This window comes from Pseudophryne corroboree, chromosome 8 (assembly GCF_028390025.1).
Source record: "Pseudophryne corroboree isolate aPseCor3 chromosome 8, aPseCor3.hap2, whole genome shotgun sequence".
In the NCBI taxonomy this organism is placed as follows: domain Eukaryota; kingdom Metazoa; phylum Chordata; class Amphibia; order Anura; family Myobatrachidae; genus Pseudophryne; species Pseudophryne corroboree.
Window position 1 is genome coordinate 163,058,361 of NC_086451.1, and position 23,566 is coordinate 163,081,926.

General features: G+C 39.7%; 2 non-coding genes across 2 annotated transcripts; both read right to left on the reverse strand.

Annotated features, from left to right (window-relative positions):
* Positions 1-12,041: 12,041 nt before the first annotated feature.
* On the reverse strand, positions 12,042-12,115 carry TRNAS-ACU (transfer RNA serine (anticodon ACU)). The gene has a single exon. It is a non-coding gene; the product is annotated as a tRNA-Ser (tRNA).
* Positions 12,116-13,209: 1,094 nt separating this feature from the next.
* Positions 13,210-13,283, reverse strand: TRNAS-ACU (transfer RNA serine (anticodon ACU)). The gene has a single exon. It is a non-coding gene; the product is annotated as a tRNA-Ser (tRNA).
* Positions 13,284-23,566: the final 10,283 nt, after the last annotated feature.

The window sequence follows — 23,566 nt, forward strand, 5'->3', positions numbered from 1 at the left end:
CCATGGAATCTTCCGCATTGGAATGCTGCGGAACAAAAATGATTTAAACATTCAGCTTGCTAGCATTCAATGTACCTGCGGCTTGGCTCTAGCACATGGGTCTTCATCCTGTGGCCCTCCAGCTGCTGTGAAACTACACATCCCAGCATGCCCTGCCACAGTTTTGCTATTAAGGTATGCTAAAACTGAGGCAGGGCATGCTGGTATATGTAGTTCCACAGCAGCTGGAGGGTCGCAGGTTGAAGACCAATATTCTAGCATGCCTGTTCTATGATGCATGTTCCGTGATGTCACAATCAGCTTGGAATGGGGTGTCTAGCATGCATTTGCTGACAGCCACTTGAGGGAGACACACATCAGGAGATGCAGCATATCGGAGGTCTTCGATGCCTTTCCAGCAAAATGCACACCACCAGCTGCTGGTCTGGACACAAAACAATGCCCACAATTGAAGGCTCAAAATGCCCAACTACAGGATTAATATAAGTAGTGAATTTAGGAATGAATTTAGAAGTAGGAAATTAAGTTAGTTCACAAGTACATTCAAATTCAGATCTAAAGTCTAGGTAGGCCTCACGTCCTGGCAGCCCCCAGCATTTAAAAATGCCTTGATTAGAGGTAGGGAATTAAATGTAGATAAGAAGTAGACACAAAATAAGACTCCACAGAGCAATTATCAGGTGTCTTTATCAATTGTTGCATTTAAAAAAATCAAGCAATTAGGGAACACAATGTTGCGACAATGTAACCCTATTTGCAAAATAGTACTAAATAAGTTTGTCGATGTAAGACATTTGCAAAGGCGCAAACAAAACACGCTGGAAAATGCAACTGAATCTGTTTTTGGAGGCTAGAATAGGAAATGAGCATCGGTCCTACAAGTACTGAAAGCTCTTCTCCCATCTCCCTTTTCTGAAAAGCCATTTAATATATGGTTCCCAGATAGGGGACATATCAGATATTGCCTTTCAAAAGCAGCAAATATCATACCACTTCTATTGCCATCAAAGATAAACATTGATTGTTTTCAGATATTGGATTGAAAAAGCAGTCTTTATTGACATAAAGAAGCAAAAAAACATACATAAACATTACACACATAAGTACCGTTTTGCAGCACAGCCAAAACACAATACAAATGCTGTCGGTATAGTACAGTTCAAGAACTACAGCACAGGCCAGCCTACACTATAAATCATGAACTGCACTATACATTTAAACAATACAATAATACAACAGTTAATAAGGCTATGTGTGTGGAGTGTAAGAGGGTGAGGGAATCACAAGCCCGAAGCTTTATTGAAAGACAGACACATATAAAGGGAGGATTAATAAATACAAAGATATCCTTTACTATAGAATGTAGTCCAATCCGGTCTTTCAACTCTTCCACAACTGAAAAACGGATAGTGTTCCCAAGCCTTCCATCCTGGAATATCTTCAGTCTCTCGCCAATGAAGAAAACAATCCCTCCAGCAGACTCTTCAACCACGATACAAGATCACAGCCAAAAGGGCGAGAAGCAACTACACTTGCATTTAACCAAAATGGCTAAAACTTAGTGAAGGAAAGTGCAGTGCACCAAAACATAAGCTGACACAATCATGGAGAATGCGCCAGCATATATGCTCTTCTATCTATATTTTGCAAACCTGCTCTTGTCCCCTCCAGCTGCTCCATGTAGATTTGACACCTGGCAAGGTGCATAACCCACTGACAAGCAGGCACACTCCTGCATGAGTTTTCACTCTCACTAGCTGGATGATACACATTCATTTGCATGTGCTCCACCTCCGACACACCGCCCACCCAACCACCCAGTCACCAGAGCCACCCACAAGCCAACTGGCTCCGTGATTTAATTTGCACAGTGCAGTCATCCAGGCAGCATGTCCTTCTCAATGGAATAATCTCTGGTTCCATGGAATCTTCCGCATTGGAATGCTGCGGAACAAAAATGATTTAAACATTCAGCTTGCTAGCATTCAATGTACCTGCGGCTTGGCTCTAGCACATGGGTCTTCATCCTGTGGCCCTCCAGCTGCTGTGAAACTACACATCCCAGCATGCCCTGCCACAGTTTTGCTATTAAGGTATGCTAAAACTGAGGCAGGGCATGCTGGTATATGTAGTTCCACAGCAGCTGGAGGGTCGCAGGTTGAAGACCAATATTCTAGCATGCCTGTTCTATGATGCATGTTCCGTGATGTCACAATCAGCTTGGAATGGGGTGTCTAGCATGCATTTGCTGACAGCCACTTGAGGGAGACACACATCAGGAGATGCAGCATATCGGAGGTCTTCGATGCCTTTCCAGCAAAATGCACACCACCAGCTGCTGGTCTGGACACAAAACAATGCCCACAATTGAAGGCTCAAAATGCCCAACTACAGGATTAATATAAGTAGTGAATTTAGGAATGAATTTAGAAGTAGGAAATTAAGTTAGTTCACAAGTACATTCAAATTCAGATCTAAAGTCTAGGTAGGCCTCACGTCCTGGCAGCCCCCAGCATTTAAAAATGCCTTGATTAGAGGTAGGGAATTAAATGTAGATAAGAAGTAGACACAAAATAAGACTCCACAGAGCAATTATCAGGTGTCTTTATCAATTGTTGCATTTAAAAAAATCAAGCAATTAGGGAACACAATGTTGCGACAATGTAACCCTATTTGCAAAATAGTACTAAATAAGTTTGTCGATGTAAGACATTTGCAAAGGCGCAAACAAAACACGCTGGAAAATGCAACTGAATCTGTTTTTGGAGGCTAGAATAGGAAATGAGCATCGGTCCTACAAGTACTGAAAGCTCTTCTCCCATCTCCCTTTTCTGAAAAGCCATTTAATATATGGTTCCCAGATAGGGGACATATCAGATATTGCCTTTCAAAAGCAGCAAATATCATACCACTTCTATTGCCATCAAAGATAAACATTGATTGTTTTCAGATATTGGATTGAAAAAGCAGTCTTTATTGACATAAAGAAGCAAAAAAACATACATAAACATTACACACATAAGTACCGTTTTGCAGCACAGCCAAAACACAATACAAATGCTGTCGGTATAGTACAGTTCAAGAACTACAGCACAGGCCAGCCTACACTATAAATCATGAACTGCACTATACATTTAAACAATACAATAATACAACAGTTAATAAGGCTATGTGTGTGGAGTGTAAGAGGGTGAGGGAATCACAAGCCCGAAGCTTTATTGAAAGACAGACACATATAAAGGGAGGATTAATAAATACAAAGATATCCTTTACTATAGAATGTAGTCCAATCCGGTCTTTCAACTCTTCCACAACTGAAAAACGGATAGTGTTCCCAAGCCTTCCATCCTGGAATATCTTCAGTCTCTCGCCAATGAAGAAAACAATCCCTCCAGCAGACTCTTCAACCACGATACAAGATCACAGCCAAAAGGGCGAGAAGCAACTACACTTGCATTTAACCAAAATGGCTAAAACTTAGTGAAGGAAAGTGCAGTGCACCAAAACATAAGCTGACACAATCATGGAGAATGCGCCAGCATATATGCTCTTCTATCTATATTTTGCAAACCTGCTCTTGTCCCCTCCAGCTGCTCCATGTAGATTTGACACCTGGCAAGGTGCATAACCCACTGACAAGCAGGCACACTCCTGCATGAGTTTTCACTCTCACTAGCTGGATGATACACATTCATTTGCATGTGCTCCACCTCCGACACACCGCCCACCCAACCACCCAGTCACCAGAGCCACCCACAAGCCAACTGGCTCCGTGATTTAATTTGCACAGTGCAGTCATCCAGGCAGCATGTCCTTCTCAATGGAATAATCTCTGGTTCCATGGAATCTTCCGCATTGGAATGCTGCGGAACAAAAATGATTTAAACATTCAGCTTGCTAGCATTCAATGTACCTGCGGCTTGGCTCTAGCACATGGGTCTTCATCCTGTGGCCCTCCAGCTGCTGTGAAACTACACATCCCAGCATGCCCTGCCACAGTTTTGCTATTAAGGTATGCTAAAACTGAGGCAGGGCATGCTGGTATATGTAGTTCCACAGCAGCTGGAGGGTCGCAGGTTGAAGACCAATATTCTAGCATGCCTGTTCTATGATGCATGTTCCGTGATGTCACAATCAGCTTGGAATGGGGTGTCTAGCATGCATTTGCTGACAGCCACTTGAGGGAGACACACATCAGGAGATGCAGCATATCGGAGGTCTTCGATGCCTTTCCAGCAAATGCACACCACCAGCTGCTGGTTTGGACACAAAACAATGCCCACAATTGAAGGCTCAAAATGCCCAACTACAGGATTAATGTAAGTAGTGAATTTAGGAATGAATTTAGAAGTAGGAAATTAAGTTAGTTCACAAGTACATTCAAATTCAGATCTAAAGTCTAGGTAGGCCTCACGTCCTGGCAGCCCCCAGCATTTAAAAATGCCTTGATTAGAGGTAGGGAATTAAATGTAGATAAGAAGTAGACACAAAATAAGACTCCACAGAGCAATTATCAGGTGTCTTTATCAATTGTTGCATTTAAAAAAATCAAGCAATTAGGGAACACAATGTTGCGACAATGTAACCCTATTTGCAAAATAGTACTAAATAAGTTTGTCGATGTAAGACATTTGCAAAGGCGCAAACAAAACACGCTGGAAAATGCAACTGAATCTGTTTTTGGAGGTTAGAATAGATGCAGGATCAAGTAGCTCAATGGGTAGGGTATTTGATTAGAATTCAACAGGTTATAGGTTTGAATCCTGGGTATGATAGTTTGAGGTGTTATTTAATAAAGTATGTTTATATACTAGTCACACATGGCTTACTTGTACAAATGGCATGTCACCAGTTAGTGCTGACTGCTGATATGCCATTTGCACAAACACGCCATGTGTGACTGTATATGCATTTAAGGAGGGCACCCCGGCAATACCACAAACCATTGAGTGTCAAGTATACTAGATATATCTTCATATCTCATGTGCTTTCTCTGAGACCAATCTTGTTATGCCCCTTCCCCACAAGGCATGCGCCTTTTGTCCATATTGCAAAAATGGGGAGGGGGGGGGGGCATATAATTATCTGTCACAGGGCACCAAAAAGTCTAGTTATGGCTCTGGTATGCATTATGTAATCTGGCAGACCATATCTCCAACACTGGCTGGTTGGAATAGAAATCCAGTTATCTATGTGAGCAAATGACTATCAACGATTTACTCTCAAACACTAGAAAATGGACAAAAATGGTCCCCTAAACAAATTGGTTAAATTTTGGGTTTAACCAATTTGTGTAATGACCATTTTTGACCACTTTTCTAGTGTTTGGGAGCAAATGGTTAATTGACATTTGCTCCTATACATTACCAGATTTTCATTCCATCCATCCAGACTGGATAGATAGCCTGACAGATAATTGTGTAGTGTACGCCCAGGATAACTGTCAGTTGTGCTTTCTTTTATGACGGCACATAAATGGGTGGGCAGATCCAGAGCAAGCACTGCCCACTCATGCATAGTTGTCAACTGATGTGAAGTTCCAGGGGGCAATCTCAGTTATAAAGAAAAGTATCTGGAAATTGTCCCTAGTTTAAAAAAAAAATTAAAAAAAATTGATCAACTCCATTTATTTAGTATAATATCCCAGGTGATAGGATGCCGGCAGTCAGAACAACATACTTTATTAAATAACACATCTCAAACTACCATACCCAGGATTCAAACCTATAACCTGTTGAATTCTAATCAAACACCCTACCTATTGAGCTATTTGATCCTGCATAAAAATTGTGAACATTATATGAAGCTATTGGTACTTTGAAAAAAAAAGTATCAGCATTACAACGCAGCAGATCCATGCAGTTTGCAGCCACACACTACATGTATCTGCTCAGCCACAATGCTGATTATTTCTTCACAAAGTACAAGGTGAGCTCCAAACAGAATTCTCTAGCTTAGAATTATGCCAAACCTAGAAGTCGGGCCCCCCACCCTGGGATCCCCCAGAGGGAGGCCTGCACCGTCATGCGGCAGGCTTGTCCGTTTTGGAAGCAGGCTGATGGGCAGCCCAGGCTTGCTTCAGTCTGGGCTTGGCAGGTCTGGAAGCATGAGCTTGCTTTGGGTATGCCTGACCTTGGGTACGCTTTACCTTGAGGATGAAAGGGCCAAGGGAAAGTACTTTTAGCCTTCTGCGTGGTAGGAGTCATACTAGGTAGGCAAGCTGTTTTAGCAGTAGCCAGATCAGCTACAATCTTATTGAGGTCTTCTCCAAAGAGAGTGTCTCCCTTGAAAGGAAGCACCTCCAGGGTTTTCTTGGAATCCATATCCACCGACCAGGATCTCAACCAGCTGTATAAAGTATTACCTTGGAACTGGCTCTCCACTCCCCATTATCTGGTTATCATGGCTTCCTCCGCCAGTGTCCAGACTCGCTTGCTGAAGCTCGGCCACTTCTTCCTAGCAGCAGGCTCCTGGATCACTGGGCAGCAGAGGTGCTTGGGAGCCGGAAGGGGGCGGAGCAATCAGGCAGGCAGTTGCAGTGCTGCCCAGCTATCTGTGGTGTGAGAAGAAGCAGGGGCACCCCACCGCTGGCAGTGCTGCAGCTAGCGGTGGTGGCAGCGGCGAGGCTGCTGGGCTGGGTCTTTAAAAAGGTGGAAAGAAGGGTGTTACGGCATGGAATGTACAAACTGCGAGACCCTGCTGGTAGCGCCTTTGTCTATTTAGTAGGAAGGGCACGTAACAGCCGGAGGGCAATGGAGGAAGCCCCTTTAGGGCTGGAGCCCGGCGGCAACTGACTCCGTTGTCTCTGGCAGTTCCGCCCCTGGACTAGAGGAATGGTTAAGAACATGGCAACATTTAATGCCAAAAAATGCAAAATCATACACGTCTCAAAAATACAAAGGCTAACTATAATATTAAGGGCATTATAATGGCAAGAGGAAAGCTATCTAAGTATTACTATTTCAGGTGAGCAATGTAACAAAGCAATAGGAAAGGCAAGTCAGATGCTTGTTTGCATAGGTAAAGAACCAGTAGCAGAAAAAAGTAATACAGGTTGAGTATCCCATATCCAAATATTCCGAAATACGGAATATTCCGAAATACGGACTTTTTTGAGTGAGACTGAGATAGTGAAACCTTTGTTTTTTGATGGCTCAGTGTACACAAACTTTGTTTAATACTCAAAGTTATTAAAAATATTGTATTAAATGAACTTCAGACTGTGTGTATAAGGTGTATATGACACATAAATTAATTCTGTGAATGTACACACACTTTGTTTAATGCACAAAGTTATAAAAAATATTGGCTAAAATGACCTTCAGGCTGTGTGTGTATATGGTATATATGAAACATAAATGCATTCTGTGCTTAGATTTAGGTCCCATCACCATAATATCTCGTTATGGTATGCAATTATTCCAAAATACAGAAAAATCCGATATCCAAAATTCCTCTGGTCCCAAGCATTTTGGATAAGGGATACTCAACCTGTAATGCCACTGTATAGGTCCTTGGTACAGCCACATTTAGAATCCTGTGTTCAGTTCCAGAAGCCATATCTCAAGCGCCTTGAGTCCTGTTGGAGAAAGAGCACTATATAAATAAATAGTATCAAAATTTGTTTCACGGCACCCCTAGGCCAAAGTTTTTTTTATTGAGAAATTCAGAAAAAAATATAAAATTAAGTAAATTGTGTTTATAGCATGTCATCCTCAGGTTCAGTTATGTTGTGAGGGAATGGTTTTGCCAATTTAATAAAGTATAAATAATTTTAATTTGTCCTGGACCACCAAACTATGCTACCAGTGCAAGAACCCCAGTTTGGAAACTACTGCCATAAAATAAACCTTTTTTGTTTTTTTTAAACTACATGTAATACACCTTAGATATCAGTTCCTAAAAGGTTTTAAACCCTTGCATACAGTAAACTACACATATTTAAAAATCCTACACCGGGCACAAGTGCTCACGGGCCAATTTCATGGCAGTCTCGGATAGGAGGGCATTGTGGATTCACCAAGGGAATGCTGATGCTGACTCCAAGAAGCCTCTTCAAGATCGCAGGAGCAGAGTCCTCTGCTTCTGCCAAATCCACTGCATGACACTGGGGCTCTCTTGCAGGAGCCCACACCAGTGGGGGGCACCAGGGGCGGAACTACTGGCAGGGCAGGCAGTGCATTGCACTGGGGCCCCGCCGCACTCAAGGGCCCACAGCCGCCGGCATTACAATGAGTCACAATGACTCATTGTATCATGCCGCAGCCGCACACCAGCGCTCCCGTCGGGTCTGCGTCCTGCGACTCCCGCCGCCCGCCCATCGTAACGAACAGATCAGGCCAGGGCACTACGGGCAGCAGCCGCAGCACCAGACACGCTGCCACCTCTGTAACACACGAAGAGGGAGGAGGGTCGCTTGGAGATGAGAGGAGCAGCGGCACGGGGGGGAGGAGGAGGAGGAGGGAGGTGAAGGAAGGAGCCACAGCAGCGCTTTGTTACTGGTGGAGGCGCTGCTGCTGCCCCTCTGCTTCACTATAGGCTGTCTTCCGAGAACAGCCTATAGTGAAGCAGAGGGGCAGCAGCAGCAGCGCCTCCACCAATAACACAGCGCTGCTGCGGCTCCCTCCTCCACCTCCCTCCTCCTCCTTCTCTACTGCCCGGGAATCGTCAAGCTGCACGAGGAGCCTGAGCCAGTGGATTTTGTAGGAATTTTCTTAACTCAACCAACGAAGAAACACATTGGTACTTTCCCATGATGAGATGAGTGCTTCAGGATCTCTTGCACTTACATGTGCAGCAGAGTACTGCAATGGAAGCATGCTGGGCCCATTACCCAGAGGTAGGCAGATTGAAACTATCCTCTGCTATATGCATTTTTTTTGTTAATTAAAGTAATCCAAAACTGGGATTGATATGTTAGCTATTTTATGTTTACTTAAAGTACAATAACTTTTACCATTTTAATTTGTTTTAATAGTATATTGACAGTATTGTTTTCTTTCAAAAATCCACTTAATTTTCTTTACCCTATTATTAAAATGGTAATTGACAAAAACAAACTACATTGTCACCAGAAGAGCAATACAAAATGTACAAGTGATATATTAAAATCATCTTTCCAGCTTGAATTTCAATGATGCATTGGGGCAACGATTTTGTGAGAAACATCTTCACCCTTAAATAAAGATTTTCTTAATTCCTTACCTGTGTGCTAATTAGATATCACCTTGTTTTCACATTAAACAGACTTCCACATGAGAAAGCAGCAAGGATGCATTGGCGTTAATGTTTCCTGGTGTCAACCTGTATTATTTCAGTAGACATTGAAATGAGGATGCATCTTACTGCCTTTCCAATGAAGCAAGTTTTATTTAGTAATAGGTGAAAAACCATCCCTACAAAGGTGTTAATCAGAGACGTGGCTTTGTGGACACTTTTCAGAGAACAAATTTGTTAGCATAAAAATAAAGCCAGAAAATGAAGAGCTGTTTAATCACTCAATTGGATTTTTTTGCCAGCATATTTCTTTTTCTCTGCAACCCACTGCTAAATTGTGCTTCCTAGCTGTTTTTATAAAATCACTGAATCAAATCTAACTCTGATTACATCAGAGAAGGCCAGGTACCCTACACCATAAGAGGGGGTTTGAAATTTTGACTTGTCTACTTAAAGATCACCAAAATCTGATAACAAGTTCAATTACGTCCCTGGGTGGGATTGAACCACCAACCTTTTGGTTAGTAGCTGGACACAATAACCGATTGCGCCACAGAGACACTTTGCGAAAAGTATATACTGACAAAGGCTAATAAGCATACATCTAGAACGTTTCCTAGAAAAGCTTTAAAAAGTCAATAATCTGGAGAGTTTTTGTAAGATGTTTCTTCCATCAACCAACGAAGAAACACATTGGTACTTTCCCATGATGAGTGAGTGCTTCAGGATCTCTTGCACTTACATGTGCAGCAGAGTACTGCAATGGAAGCATGCTGGGCCCATAACCCAGAGGTAGGCAGATTGAAACTATCCTTTGCTATATGCATTTTTTTTTTGTTAATTTAAGTAATCAAAACTGGGATTGATATTTTTGCTCTTTTATTTTTACTTAAAGTACAATAACTTTTACCATTTTAATTTGTTTTAATAGTATATTGACAGTATAGTTTTCTTTAAAAAATCCACTTAATTTTCTTTACCCTATTATTAAAAGGGTAATTGACAAAAACAAACTACATTGTCACCAGAAGAGCAATACAAAATGTACAAGTGATATATTAAAATCATCTTTCCAGCTTGAATTTCAATGATGCATTGGGGCAACGATTTTGTGAGAAACATCTTCACCCTTAAATAAAGATTTTCTTAATTCCTTACCAGTGTGCTAATTAGATATCACCTTGTTTTCACATTAAACAGACTTCTACATGAGAAAGCAGCAAGGATGCAGTAGCGTTAATGTTTCCTGGTGTCAACCTGTATTATTTCAGTAGACATTGAAATGAGGATGCATCTTGCTGCCTTTCCAATGAAGCAAGTTTAATTTAGTTATAGGTGAAAAACCATCCCTACAAAGGTGTTAATCAGAGACTTGGCTTTGTGGACACTTTTTAGAGAACAAATTTGTTAGCATAAAAATAAAGGCAGAAAATGAAGAGCTGTTTAATCACTCAATTGGATTTTTCTGCCAGCATATTTTTTTTCTCTGCAACCCATTGCTAAATTGTGCTTCCTAGCTGTTTTTTATAAAATCACTGAATCAAATCTAACTCTGATTACATCAGAGAAGGCCAGGTACCCTACACCATAAGAGGGGGTTTGAAATTTTGACTTGTCTACTTAAATATCACCAAAACCTGATCACAAGGTCAATTATGTCCCTGGGTGGGATTGAACCACCAACCTTTTGGTTAGTAGCCGGACACACTAACCGATTGCGCCACAGTGACACTTTGCAAAAAGTACATACTGACAAAGGCTAATAAGCATTCATCTAGAACATTTCCTAGAAAAACTTTAAAAAGTCAATAATCTGGAGAGTTTTTGTAAGAATTTTCTTAAATCAACCAACGAAGAAACAAATTGGTACTTTCCCATGATGAGTGAGTGCTTCAGGATCTCTTGCACTTACATGTGCAGCAGAGTACTGCAATGGAAGCATGCTGGGCCCATTACCCAGAGGTAGGCAGATTGAAACTATCCTCTGCTATATGCATTTTTTTTGTTAATTAAAGTAATCCAAAACTGGGATTGATATGTTAGCTATTTTATGTTTACTTAAAGTACAATAACTTTTACCATTTTAATTTGTTTTAATAGTATATTGACAGTATTGTTTTCTTTCAAAAATCCACTTAATTTTCTTTACCCTATTATTAAAATGGTAATTGACAAAAACAAACTACATTGTCACCAGAAGAGCAATACAAAATGTACAAGTGATATATTAAAATCATCTTTCCAGCTTGAATTTCAATGATGCATTGGGGCAACGATTTTGTGAGAAACATCTTCACCCTTAAATAAAGATTTTCTTAATTCCTTACCTGTGTGCTAATTAGATATCACCTTGTTTTCACATTAAACAGACTTCCACATGAGAAAGCAGCAAGGATGCAGTGGCGTTAATGTTTCCTGGTGTCAACCTGTATTATTTCAGTAGAAATTGAAATGAGGATGCATCTTGCTGCCTTTCCAATGAAGCAAGTTTAATTTAGTAATAGGTGAAAAACCATCCCTACAAAGGTGTTAATCAGAGACTTGGCTTTGTGGACACTTTTCAGAGAACAAATTTGTTAGCATAAAAATAAAGCCAGAAAATGAAGAGCTGTTTAATCACTCAATTGGATTTTTTTCCCAGCATATTTCTTTTTCTCTGCAACCCACTGCTAAATTGTGCTTCCTAGCTGTTTTTATAAAATCACTGAATCAAATCTAACTCTGATTACATCAGAGAAGGCCAGGTACCCTACACCATAACAGGGGGTTTGAAATTTTGACTTGTCTACTTAAAGATCACCAAAATCTGATAACAAGGTCAATTACGTCCCTGGGTGGGATTGAACCACCAACCTTTTGGTTAGTAGCCAGACACACTAACCGATTGCGCCACAGAGACACTTTGTAAAAAGTACGTACTGACAAAGGCTAATAAGCATACATCTAGAACGTTTCCTAGAAAAACTTTAAAAAGTTAATAAGCTGGAGAGTTTTTGTAAGATGTTTCTTCCATCAACCAACGAAGAAACACATTGGTACTTTCCCATGATGAGTGAGTGCTTCAGGATCTCTTGCACTTACATGTGCAGCAGAGTACTGCAATGGAAGCATGCTGGGCCCATAACCCAGAGGTAGGCAGATTGAAACTATCCTTTGCTATATGCATTTTTTTTGTTAATTTAAGTAATCAAAACTGGGATTGATATTTTTGCTCTTTTATTTTTACTTAAAGTACAATAACTTTTACCATTTTAATTTGTTTTAATAGTATATTGACAGTATAGTTTTCTTTAAAAAATCCACTTAATTTTCTTTACCCTATTATTAAAAGGGTAATTGACAAAAACAAACTACATTGTCACCAGAAGAGCAATACAAAATGTACAAGTGATATATTAAAATCATCTTTCCAGCTTGAATTTCAATGATGCATTGGGGCAACGATTTTGTGAGAAACATCTTCACCCTTAAATAAAGATTTTCTTAATTCCTTACCTGTGTGCTAATTAGATATCACCTTGTTTTCACATTAAACAGACTTCTACATGAGAAAGCAGCAAGGATGCAGTGGTGTTAATGTTTCCTGGTGTCAACCTGTATTATTTCAGTAGACATTGAAATGAGGATGCATCTTGCTGCCTTTCCAATGAAGCAAGTTTAATTTAGTTATAGGTGAAAAACCATCCCTACAAAGGTGTTAATCAGAGACTTGGCTTTGTGGATACTTTTTAGAGAACAAATTTGTTAGCATAAAAATAAAGGCAGAAAATGAAGAGCTGTTTAATCACTCAATTGGATTTTTCTGCCAGCATATTTTTTTTCTCTGCAACCCATTGCTAAATTGTGCTTCCTAGCTGTTTTTTATAAAATCACTGAATCAAATCTAACTCTGATTACATCAGAGAAGGCCAGGTACCCTACACCATAAGAGGGGGTTTGAAATTTTGACTTGTCTACTTAAATATCACCAAAACCTGATCACAAGGTCAATTATGTCCCTGGGTGGGATTGAACCACCAACCTTTTGGTTAGTAGCCAGACACACTAACCGATTGCGCCACAGAGACACTTTGCAAAAAGTACATACTGACAAAGGCTAATAAGCATTCATCTAGAACGTTTCCTAGAAAAACTTTAAAAAGTCAATAATCTGGAGAGTTTTTGTAAGATGTTTCTTCCATCCACCAACGAAGAAACACATTGGTACTTTCCCATGATGAGTGAGTGCTTCAGGATCTCTTGCACTTACATGTGCAGCAGAGTACTGCAATGGAAGCATGCTGGGCCCATAACCCAGAGGTAGGCAGATTAAAACTATCCTCTGCTATATGCATTTTTTTTGTTAATTAAAGTAATCCAAAACTGGGATTGATATTTTTGCTCTTTTATTTTTCATTAAAGTACAATAACTTTTACCATTTTAATTTGTTTTAATAGTATATTGAAAGTATTGTTTTCTTTTAAAAATCCACTTAATTTTCTTTACCCTATTATTAAAATGGTAATTGACAAAAACAAACTACATTGTCACCAGAAGAGCAATACAAAATGTACAAGTGATATATTAAAATCATCTTTCCAGCTTGAATTTCAATGATGCATTGGGGCAACGATTTTGTGAGAAACATTTTCACCCTTAAATAAAGATTTTCTTAATTCCTTACCTGTGTGCTAATTAGATATCACCTTGTTTTCACATTAAACAGACTTCCACATGAGAAAGCAGCAAGGATGCAGTGGCGTTAATGTTTCCTGGTGTCAACCTGTATTATTTCAGTAGACATTGAAATGAGGATGCATCTTGCTGCCTTTCCAATGAAGCAAGTTTAATTTAGTAATAGGTGAAAAACCATCCTTACAAAGGTGTTAATCAGAGACTTGGCTTTGTGGACACTTTTCAGAGAACAAATTTGTTAGCATAAAAATAAAGCCAGAAAATGAAGAGCTGTTTAATCACTCAATTGGATTTTTTTGCCAGCATATTTCTTTTTCTCTGCAACCCACTGCTAAATTGTGCTTCCTAGCTGTTTTTATAAAATCACTGAATCAAATCTAACTCTGATTACATCAGAGAAGGCCAGGTACCCTACACCATAAGAGGGGGTTTGATATTTTGACTTGTCTACTTAAAGATCACCAAAATCTGATAACAAGGTCAATTACGTCCCTGGGTGGGATTGAACCACCAACCTTTTGGTTAATAGCCATACACACTAACTGATTGCGCCACAGAGACACTTTGCAAAAGTCCATACTGACAAAGGCTAATAAGCATTCATCTAAAACGTTTCCTAGAAAAACTTTAAAAAGTCAATAATCTGGAGAGTTTTTGTAAGATGTTTCTTCCATCAACCAAAGAAGAAACACATTGGTACTTTCCCATGATGAGTGAGTGCTTCAGGATCTCTTGCACTTACATGTGCAGCAGAGTACTGCAATGGAAGCATACTGGGCCCATAACCCAGAGGTAGGCAGATTGAAACTATCCTTTGCTATATGCATTTTTTTTTGTTAATTTAAGTAATCAAAACTGGGATTGATATTTTTGCTCTTTTATTTTTACTTAAAGTACAATAACTTTTACCATTTTAATTTGTTTTAATAGTATATTGACAGTATAGTTTTCTTTAAAAAATCCACTTAATTTTCTTTACCCTATTATTAAAAGGGTAATTGACAAAAACAAACTACATTGTCACCAGAAGAGCAATACAAAATGTACAAGTGATATATTAAAATCATCTTTCCAGCTTGAATTTCAATGATGCATTGGGGCAACGATTTTGTGAGAAACATCTTCACCCTTAAATAAAGATTTTCTTAATTCCTTACCTGTGTGCTAATTAGATATCACCTTGTTTTCACATTAAACAGACTTCCACATGAGAAAGCAGCAAGGATGCATTGGCGTTAATGTTTCCTGGTGTCAACCTGTATTATTTCAGTAGACATTGAAATGAGGATGCATCTTGCTGCCTTTCCAATGAAGCAAGTTTAATTTAGTAATAGGTGAAAAACCATCCTTACAAAGGTGTTCATCAGAGACTTGGCTTTGTGGACACTTTTCAGAGAACAAATTTGTTAGCATAAAAATAAAGCCAGAAAATGAAGAGCTGTTTAATCACTCAATTGGATTTTTTTGCCAGCATATTTCTTTTTCTCTGCAACCCACTGCTAAATTGTGCTTCCTAGCTGTTTTTATAAAATCACTGAATCAAATCTAACTCTGATTACATCAGAGAAGGCCAGGTACCCTACACCATAAGAGGGGATTTGAAATTTTGACTTGTCTACTTAAAGATCACCAAAATCTGATCACAAGGTCAATTACGTCCCTGGGTGGGATTGAACCACCAACCTTCTGGTTTATAGCCGTACACACTAACTGATTGCACCACAGAGACACTTTGCAAAAGTACATACTGACAAAGGCTAATAAGCATTCATCTAAAACATTTCCTAGAAAAACTTTAAAAAGTCAATAATCTGGAGAGTTTTTGTAAGATGTTTCTTCCATCCACCAACGAAGAAACACATTGGTACTTTCCCATGATGAGTGAGTGCTTCAGGATCTCTTGCACTTACATGTGCAGCAGAGTACTGCAATGGAAGCATGCTGGGCCCATAACCCAGAGGTAGGCAGATTAAAACTATCCTCTGCTATATGCATTTTTTTTGTTAATTAAAGTAATCCAAAACTGGGATTGATATTTTTGCTCTTTTATTTTTCATTAAAGTACAATAACTTTTACCATTTTAATTTGTTTTAATAGTATATTGAAAGTATTGTTTTCTTTTAAAAATCCACTTAATTTTCTTTACCCTATTATTAAAATGGTAATTGACAAAAACAAACTACATTGTCACCAGAAGAGCAATACAAAATGTACAAGTGATATATTAAAATCATCTTTCCAGCTTGAATTTCAATGATGCATTGGGGCAACGATTTTGTGAGAAACATTTTCACCCTTAAATAAAGATTTTCTTAATTCCTTACCTGTGTGCTAATTAGATATCACCTTGTTTTCACATTAAACAGACTTCCACATGAGAAAGCAGCAAGGATGCAGTGGCGTTAATGTTTCCTGGTGTCAACCTGTATTATTTCAGTAGACATTGAAATGAGGATGCATCTTGCTGCCTTTCCAATGAAGCAAGTTTAATTTAGTAATAGGTGAAAAACCATCCTTACAAAGGTGTTAATCAGAGACTTGGCTTTGTGGACACTTTTCAGAGAACAAATTTGTTAGCATAAAAATAAAGCAAGAAAATGAAGAGCTGTTTAATCACTCAATTGGATTTTTTTGCCAGCATATTTCTTTTTCTCTGCAACCCACTGCTAAATTGTGCTTCCTAGCTGTTTTTATAAAATCACTGAATCAAATCTAACTCTGATTACATCAGAGAAGGCCAGGTACCCTACACCATAAGAGGGGGTTTGATATTTTGACTTGTCTACTTAAAGATCACCAAAATCTGATAACAAGGTCAATTACGTCCCTGGGTGGGATTGAACCACCAACCTTTTGGTTAATAGCCATACACACTAACTGATTGCGCCACAGAGACACTTTGCAAAAGTCCATACTGACAAAGGCTAATAAGCATTCATCTAAAACGTTTCCTAGAAAAACTTTAAAAAGTCAATAATCTGGAGAGTTTTTGTAAGATGTTTCTTCCATCAACCAAAGAAGAAACACATTGGTACTTTCCCATGATGAGTGAGTGCTTCAGGATCTCTTGCACTTACATGTGCAGCAGAGTACTGCAATGGAAGCATACTGGGCCCATAACCCAGAGGTAGGCAGATTGAAACTATCCTTTGCTATATGCATTTTTTTTTGTTAATTTAAGTAATCAAAACTGGGATTGATATTTTTGCTCTTTTATTTTTACTTAAAGTACAATAACTTTTACCATTTTAATTTGTTTTAATAGTATATTGACAGTATAGTTTTCTTTAAAAAATCCACTTAATTTTCTTTACCCTATTATTAAAAGGGTAATTGACAAAAACAAACTACATTGTCACCAGAAGAGCAATACAAAATGTACAAGTGATATATTAAAATCATCTTTCCAGCTTGAATTTCAATGATGCATTGGGGCAACGATTTTGTGAGAAACATCTTCACCCTTAAATAAAGATTTTCTTAATTCCTTACCTGTGTGCTAATTAGATATCACCTTGTTTTCACATTAAACAGACTTCTACATGAGAAAGCAGCAAGGATGCAGTGGCGTTAATGTTTCCTGGTGTCAACCTGTATTATTTCAGTAGACATTGAAATGAGGATGCATCTTGCTGCCTTTCCAATGAAGCAAGTTTAATTTAGTAATAGGTGAAAAACCATCCCTACAAAGGTGTTAATCAGAGACTTGGCTTTGTGGACACTTTTCAGAGAACAAATTTGTTAGCATAAAAATAAAGCCAGAAAATGAAGAGCTGTTTAATCACTCAATTGGATTTTTTTTGCCAGCATATTTCTTTTTCTCTGCAACCCACTGCTAAATTGTGCTTCCTAGCTGTTTTTATTAAATCACTGAATCAAATCTAACTCTGATTACATCAGAAAAGGCCAAGTACCCTACACCATAACAGGGGGTTTGAAATTTTGACTTGTCTACTTAAAGATCACCAAAATCTGACCACAAGGTCAATTACGTCCCTGGGTGGGATTGAACCACCAACCTTTCGGTTAATAGCCGGACACACTAACCCATTGCACCACAGAGATACTTCACAAAAAGTCCCTACTGACAAAGGCTAATAAGCATACATCTAGAACGTTTCCTAGAAAAACTTTAAAAAGTCAATAATCTGGAGAGTTTTTGTAAAATGTTTCTTCCATCAACCAACGAAGAAACACATTGGTACTTTCCCATGATGAGTGAGTGCTTCAGGATCTCTTGCACTTACATGTGCAGCAGAGTACTGCAATGGAAGCATGCTGGGCCCATAACCCAGAGGTAGGCAGATTGAAACTATCCTTTGCTATATGCATTTTTTTTGTTAATTTAAGTAATCAAAACTGGGATTGATATTTTTGCTCTTTTATTTTTACTTGAAGTACAATAACTTTTACCATTTTAATTTGTTTAAATCCACTTAATTTTCTTTACCCTATTATTAAAAGGGTAATTGACAAAAACAAACTACATTGTCACCAGAAGAGCAATACAAAATGTACAAGTGATATATTAAAATCATCTTTCCAGCTTGAATTTCAATGATGCATTGGGGCAACGATTTTGTGAGAAACATCTTCACCCTTAAATAAAGATTTTCTTAATTCCTTACCTGTGTGCTAATTAGATATCACCTTGTTTTCACATTAAACAGACTTCCACATGAGAAAGCAGCAAGGATGCAGTGGCGTTAATGTTTCCTGGTGTCAACCCGTATTATTTCAGTAGACATTGAAATGAGGATGCATCTTGCTGCCTTTCCAATGAAGCAAATTTAATTTAGTAATAGGTGAAAAACCATCCCTACAAAGGTGTTAATCAGAGACTTGGCTTTGTGGACACTTTTCAGAGAACAAATTTGTTAGCATAAAAATAAAGCTAGAAAATTAAGAGCTGTTTAATCACTCAATTGGATTTTTTTTGCCAGCATATTTCTTTTTCTCTGCAACCCACTGCTAAATTGTGCTTCCTAGCTGTTTTTATAAAATCACTGAATCAAATCTAACTCTGATTACATCAGAGAAGGCCAGGTACCCTACACCAGAACAGGGGGTTTGAAATTTTGACTTGTCTACTTAAAGATCACCAAAATCTGATAACAAGGTCAATTACGTCCCTGGGTGTGATTGAACCACCAACCTTTTGGTTAATAGCCGTGCACACTAACTGATTGCGCCACAGAGACACTTTGCAAAAGTCCATACTGACAAAGGCTAATAAGCATTCATCTAAAACGTTTCCTAGAAAAACTTTAAAAAGTCAATAATCTGGAGAGTTTTTGTAAGATGTTTCTTCCATCAACCAATGAAGAAACACATTGGTACTTTCCCATGATGAGTGAGTGCTTCAGGATCTCTTGCACTTACATGTGCAGCAGAGTACTGCAATGGAAGCATGCTGGGCCCATAACCCAGAGGTAGGCAGATTGAAACTATCCTTTGCTATATGCATTTTTTTTTGTTAATTTAAGTAATCAAAACTGGGATTGATATTTTTGCTCTTTTATTTTTACTTCAAGTACAATAACTTTTACCATTTTAATTTGTTTTAATAGTATATTGACAGTATAGTTTTCTTTAAAAAATCCACTTCATTTTCTTTACCCTATTATTAAAAGGGTAATTGACAAAAACAAACTACATTGTCACCAGAAGAGCAATACAAAATGTACAAGTGATATATTAAAATCATCTTTCCAGCTTGAATTTCAATGATGCATTGGGGCAACGATTTTGTGAGAAACATCTTCACCCTTAAATAAAGATTTTCTTAATTCCTTACCTGTGTGCTAATTAGATATCACCTTGTTTTCACATTAAACAGACTTCTACATGAGAAAGCAGCAAGGATGCAGTGGCGTTAATGTTTCCTGGTGTCAACCCGTATTATTTCAGTAGACATTGAAATGAGGATGCATCTTGCTGCCTTTCCAATGAAGCAAATTTAATTTAGTAATAGGTGAAAAACCATCCCTACAAAGGTGTTAATCAGAGACTTGGCTTTGTGGACACTTTTCAGAGAACAAATTTGTTAGCATAAAAATAAAGCCAGAAAATGAAGAGCTGTTTAATCACTCAATTGGATTTTTTTTGCCAGCATATTTCTTTTTCTCTGCAACCCACTGCTAAATTGTGCTTCCTAGCTGTTTTTATTAAATCACTGAATCAAATCTAACTCTGATTACATCAGAAAAGGCCAGGTACCCTACACCATAACAGGGGGTTTGAAATTTTGACTTGTCTACTTAAAGATCACCAAAATCTGATAACAAGGTCAATTACGTTCCTGGGTGGGATTGAACCACCAACCTTTCGGTTAGTAGCCGGACACACTAACCGATTGCGCCACAGAGACACTTCGCAAAAAGTACCTACTGACAAAGGCTAATAAGCATACATCTAAAACTTTTCCTAGAAAAACTTTAAAAAGTCAATAATCTGGAGAGTTTTTTTAAGATGTTTCTTCCATCAACCAACGAAGAAACACATTGGTACTTTCCCATGATGAGTGAGTGCTTTAGGATCTCTTGCACTTACATGTGCAGCAGAGTACTGCAATGGAAGCATGCTGGGCCCATTACCCAGAGGTAGGCAGATTGAAACTATCCTCTGCTATATGCATTTTTTTTGTTAATTAAAGTAATCCAAAACTGGGATTGATATGTTAGCTCTTTTATGTTTTCTTAAAGTACAATAACTTTTACCATTTTAATTTGTTTTAATAGTATATTGACAGTATTGTTTTCTTTCAAAAATCTACTTAATTTTTTTTACCCTATTATTAAAATGGTAATTGACAAAAACAAACTACATTTGTTTGGGAGAAAAATGCAAAGGTACAAGACAGCTTTTCCTTGCCAATATCTCTCTTTTGCAAAGAGCTACGCATTGGAAAATTCAGGGCTATACCGTGTAGATGAAGCACTAACAGGAGGCTTTAAAATTTTCTTTCTAGTGTCCTTCGTTTGGGAGAAAAATCCAATGGTACAAGACAGCTTTTCCTTGCCAATATCTCTCTTTTGCAAAGAGCTGCGCATTGGAAAATTCAGGGCTATGCCGTGTAGATGATGGCCTAACAGGAGGCTTTAAAATTTTCTTTCTAGTGTCCTTCGTTTGGGAGAAAAATGCAAAGGTACAAGACAGCTTTTCCTTGCCAATATCTCTCTTTTGCAAAGAGCTGCGCATTGGAAAATTCAGGGCTATGCCGTGTAGATGATGGCCTAACAGGAGGCTTTAAAATACCAAACGAAGGACACTAGAAAGAAAATTTTAAAGCCTCCTGTTAGGCCATCATCTACACGGCATAGCCCTGAATTTTCCAATGCGCAGCTCTTTGCGATTACAATCCAACCTGAATCAGGCTCTATTACCTATCACAATGCAGTGCAGGTAGTACAAAATGGGGTTAATATAGGAGAAAAACCCCCAGAGCTGTGCTCCTTAACTGTCCCTGGTGGCTAGTGGAGCGGCTGCCCAGTAATCAGTGTCCACGCCAGTGCGCACACGGCCCGCCCCCTACAGCCACGCTGGATCTCGGTATAGTGTGGGCACAGAAGCCCCTTACCTCCCTTTCATCAGCGGCCTCGTGATCCCGGAGGGCGGTGTGTGTGTGACTGACCTTAGGAAGAAACCGGAGCCTCCGCTGCAGTGACCCAGCAACCAGGGCACGGGAGTATACTGCGCCGCTGGGAGTGATGGAGCTGCAGTAAAGATGTCTATTAGACCTAGCCTGCTGCAGCCCTTGGAGATTCTTATAAAAAAAGTTCTTCTTTTCTTGTCAAAATTAATAGCTAAGAATAGGCTGCCTGAGGCAGCCCCCTGTTAAGTGGCCTGCTACTGAAGGCACCAACTACAAACTGAGCTCCCTGTTCATGGAAGCGAGGTTATAGAGCAGGGGGCGCTGAGCATCTTGGGAACAGTCAAAAGCTTTGAGCCTGTTGGTGCCTCAGATCAAGATCCTACTCTACACCCCAATGTGAATCCTTGTGGAGTCCAGTGTACCCCACAGAAGAAATGAATGTGTCACACCCATTGGCAGCAACATTAGAATAGCTGCTGATGGGCACAATTGAGAAAGGAAGGGGGGAAAACATTTGAATCCAGCACATATATGTAATTTGAATATGTAATTTGTACCTTCCTACTTTAAAATGTAATGGATGAACCTCACCCTGTGAGAACTATCTTTATGATCAAGAGATCTCATATGCAAGATAAGTATGTGTTGGCAGAGGCGCTCACTGGGCAGAGATGCTGATCGCATCTCTGGCATGTGCCGGTGCACTGCGGCACCAGCACACACACACACTTCAGACCTGATCTCCTGTTGTGTGAATATGCACAGCAGAGATCAGGTCTGAATTAGGCCCTATATACAGCTGTCAGTAAGGCAGGGATCTGCTGCTGCCAGTGAGGCAGGGATCTGCTGCTGCCAGTGAGGCAGGGATCTGCTGCTGCCAGTGAGGCAGGGATGTGCTGCTGTCAGTGAAGCAGTGATCTGCTGCTGTCAGTGAGGCAGTGATCTGCTGCTGTCAGTAAGGCAGGGATGTGCTGCTATAAGTGAGGCAGGGATGTGCTGCTGTCAGTGAAGCAGGGATGTGCTGCTGTCAGCAAGGCAGTGATCTGCTGCCCACTATCTCCCTATCACCCCTGCCTGAGTCACACACTTTCCCTGTCACCCCTGCCCCAGTTACCCACTATCTCCCAGTCACCGCTGCCTCAGTTAACCACTATACCTGCGACCCCTGCCTCAGTCACCCACTATACCAGTCACCCCTGCTTTAGTCACCCACTATCTCTGTCACCCCGGCCTCAGTCACCCACTATCTCCCACTCATACATGCTTCAGTCACCCACTATCTCCCAGTCATCCCTGCCTCAGTCACCTACTGACACCAGTGCAGACATTTCTGCTGCGGCCTCTCCACTCTCCAGCGTGAACGTCCTGACGACTGAGGAAATCCGCTTCCCAGTTGAGGACTCCGGGAATGAACACTGCCGATATTGCTGGCAGATGACGTTCTACCCAACTGAGGATTTTTGATACTTCCAGCTTTGCTATGCAATTTCGAGTGCCGCCTTGATGATTTGTGTACACTACCGTGGTGGCGTTGTCCGATTGTACTTGAACAGGCCTGTTCTGTACTAGAGGCAGGGCCAGTGTCAATGAATTGAACACTGCCTGCAATTCCAGAATGTTTATCGGGAGGAGAGATTCCTCCCTGGTCCACCGATGGTGAAGGGTCGTCATCACGGCCATGACCTTGGTGAATTTCCGAGGTGCCGTGGCCAAACCAGAAGGCAGGACCTGAAATCCAAAAACTAACCAGGCACAACACTGCTTAGCTTCCAACATCAGATGAGATTGGACATATCCAGTGTGATGCGGCTGTAGATGATTTTTGCTGTTTCTAACTTCTACTTCTAACTACTGGTACATCAATGAATAAGTTTCAAAATAGAATGCATCAAGAGAACGGTGTTGGTAGTATAAAACTACCTACAGCACCTGGTATTCCCAGGTGGTCTCACATCCAAGAACAAACCAGGCCTAAAATCAGGTGATATTGGGCATATACAGTGTGGTGTGGCTGTAGATGAGCTTAGTGGTTTCTGTTAGAGTTCTTCTACTTCTAACTACTCGTACATAAATGAGTAAG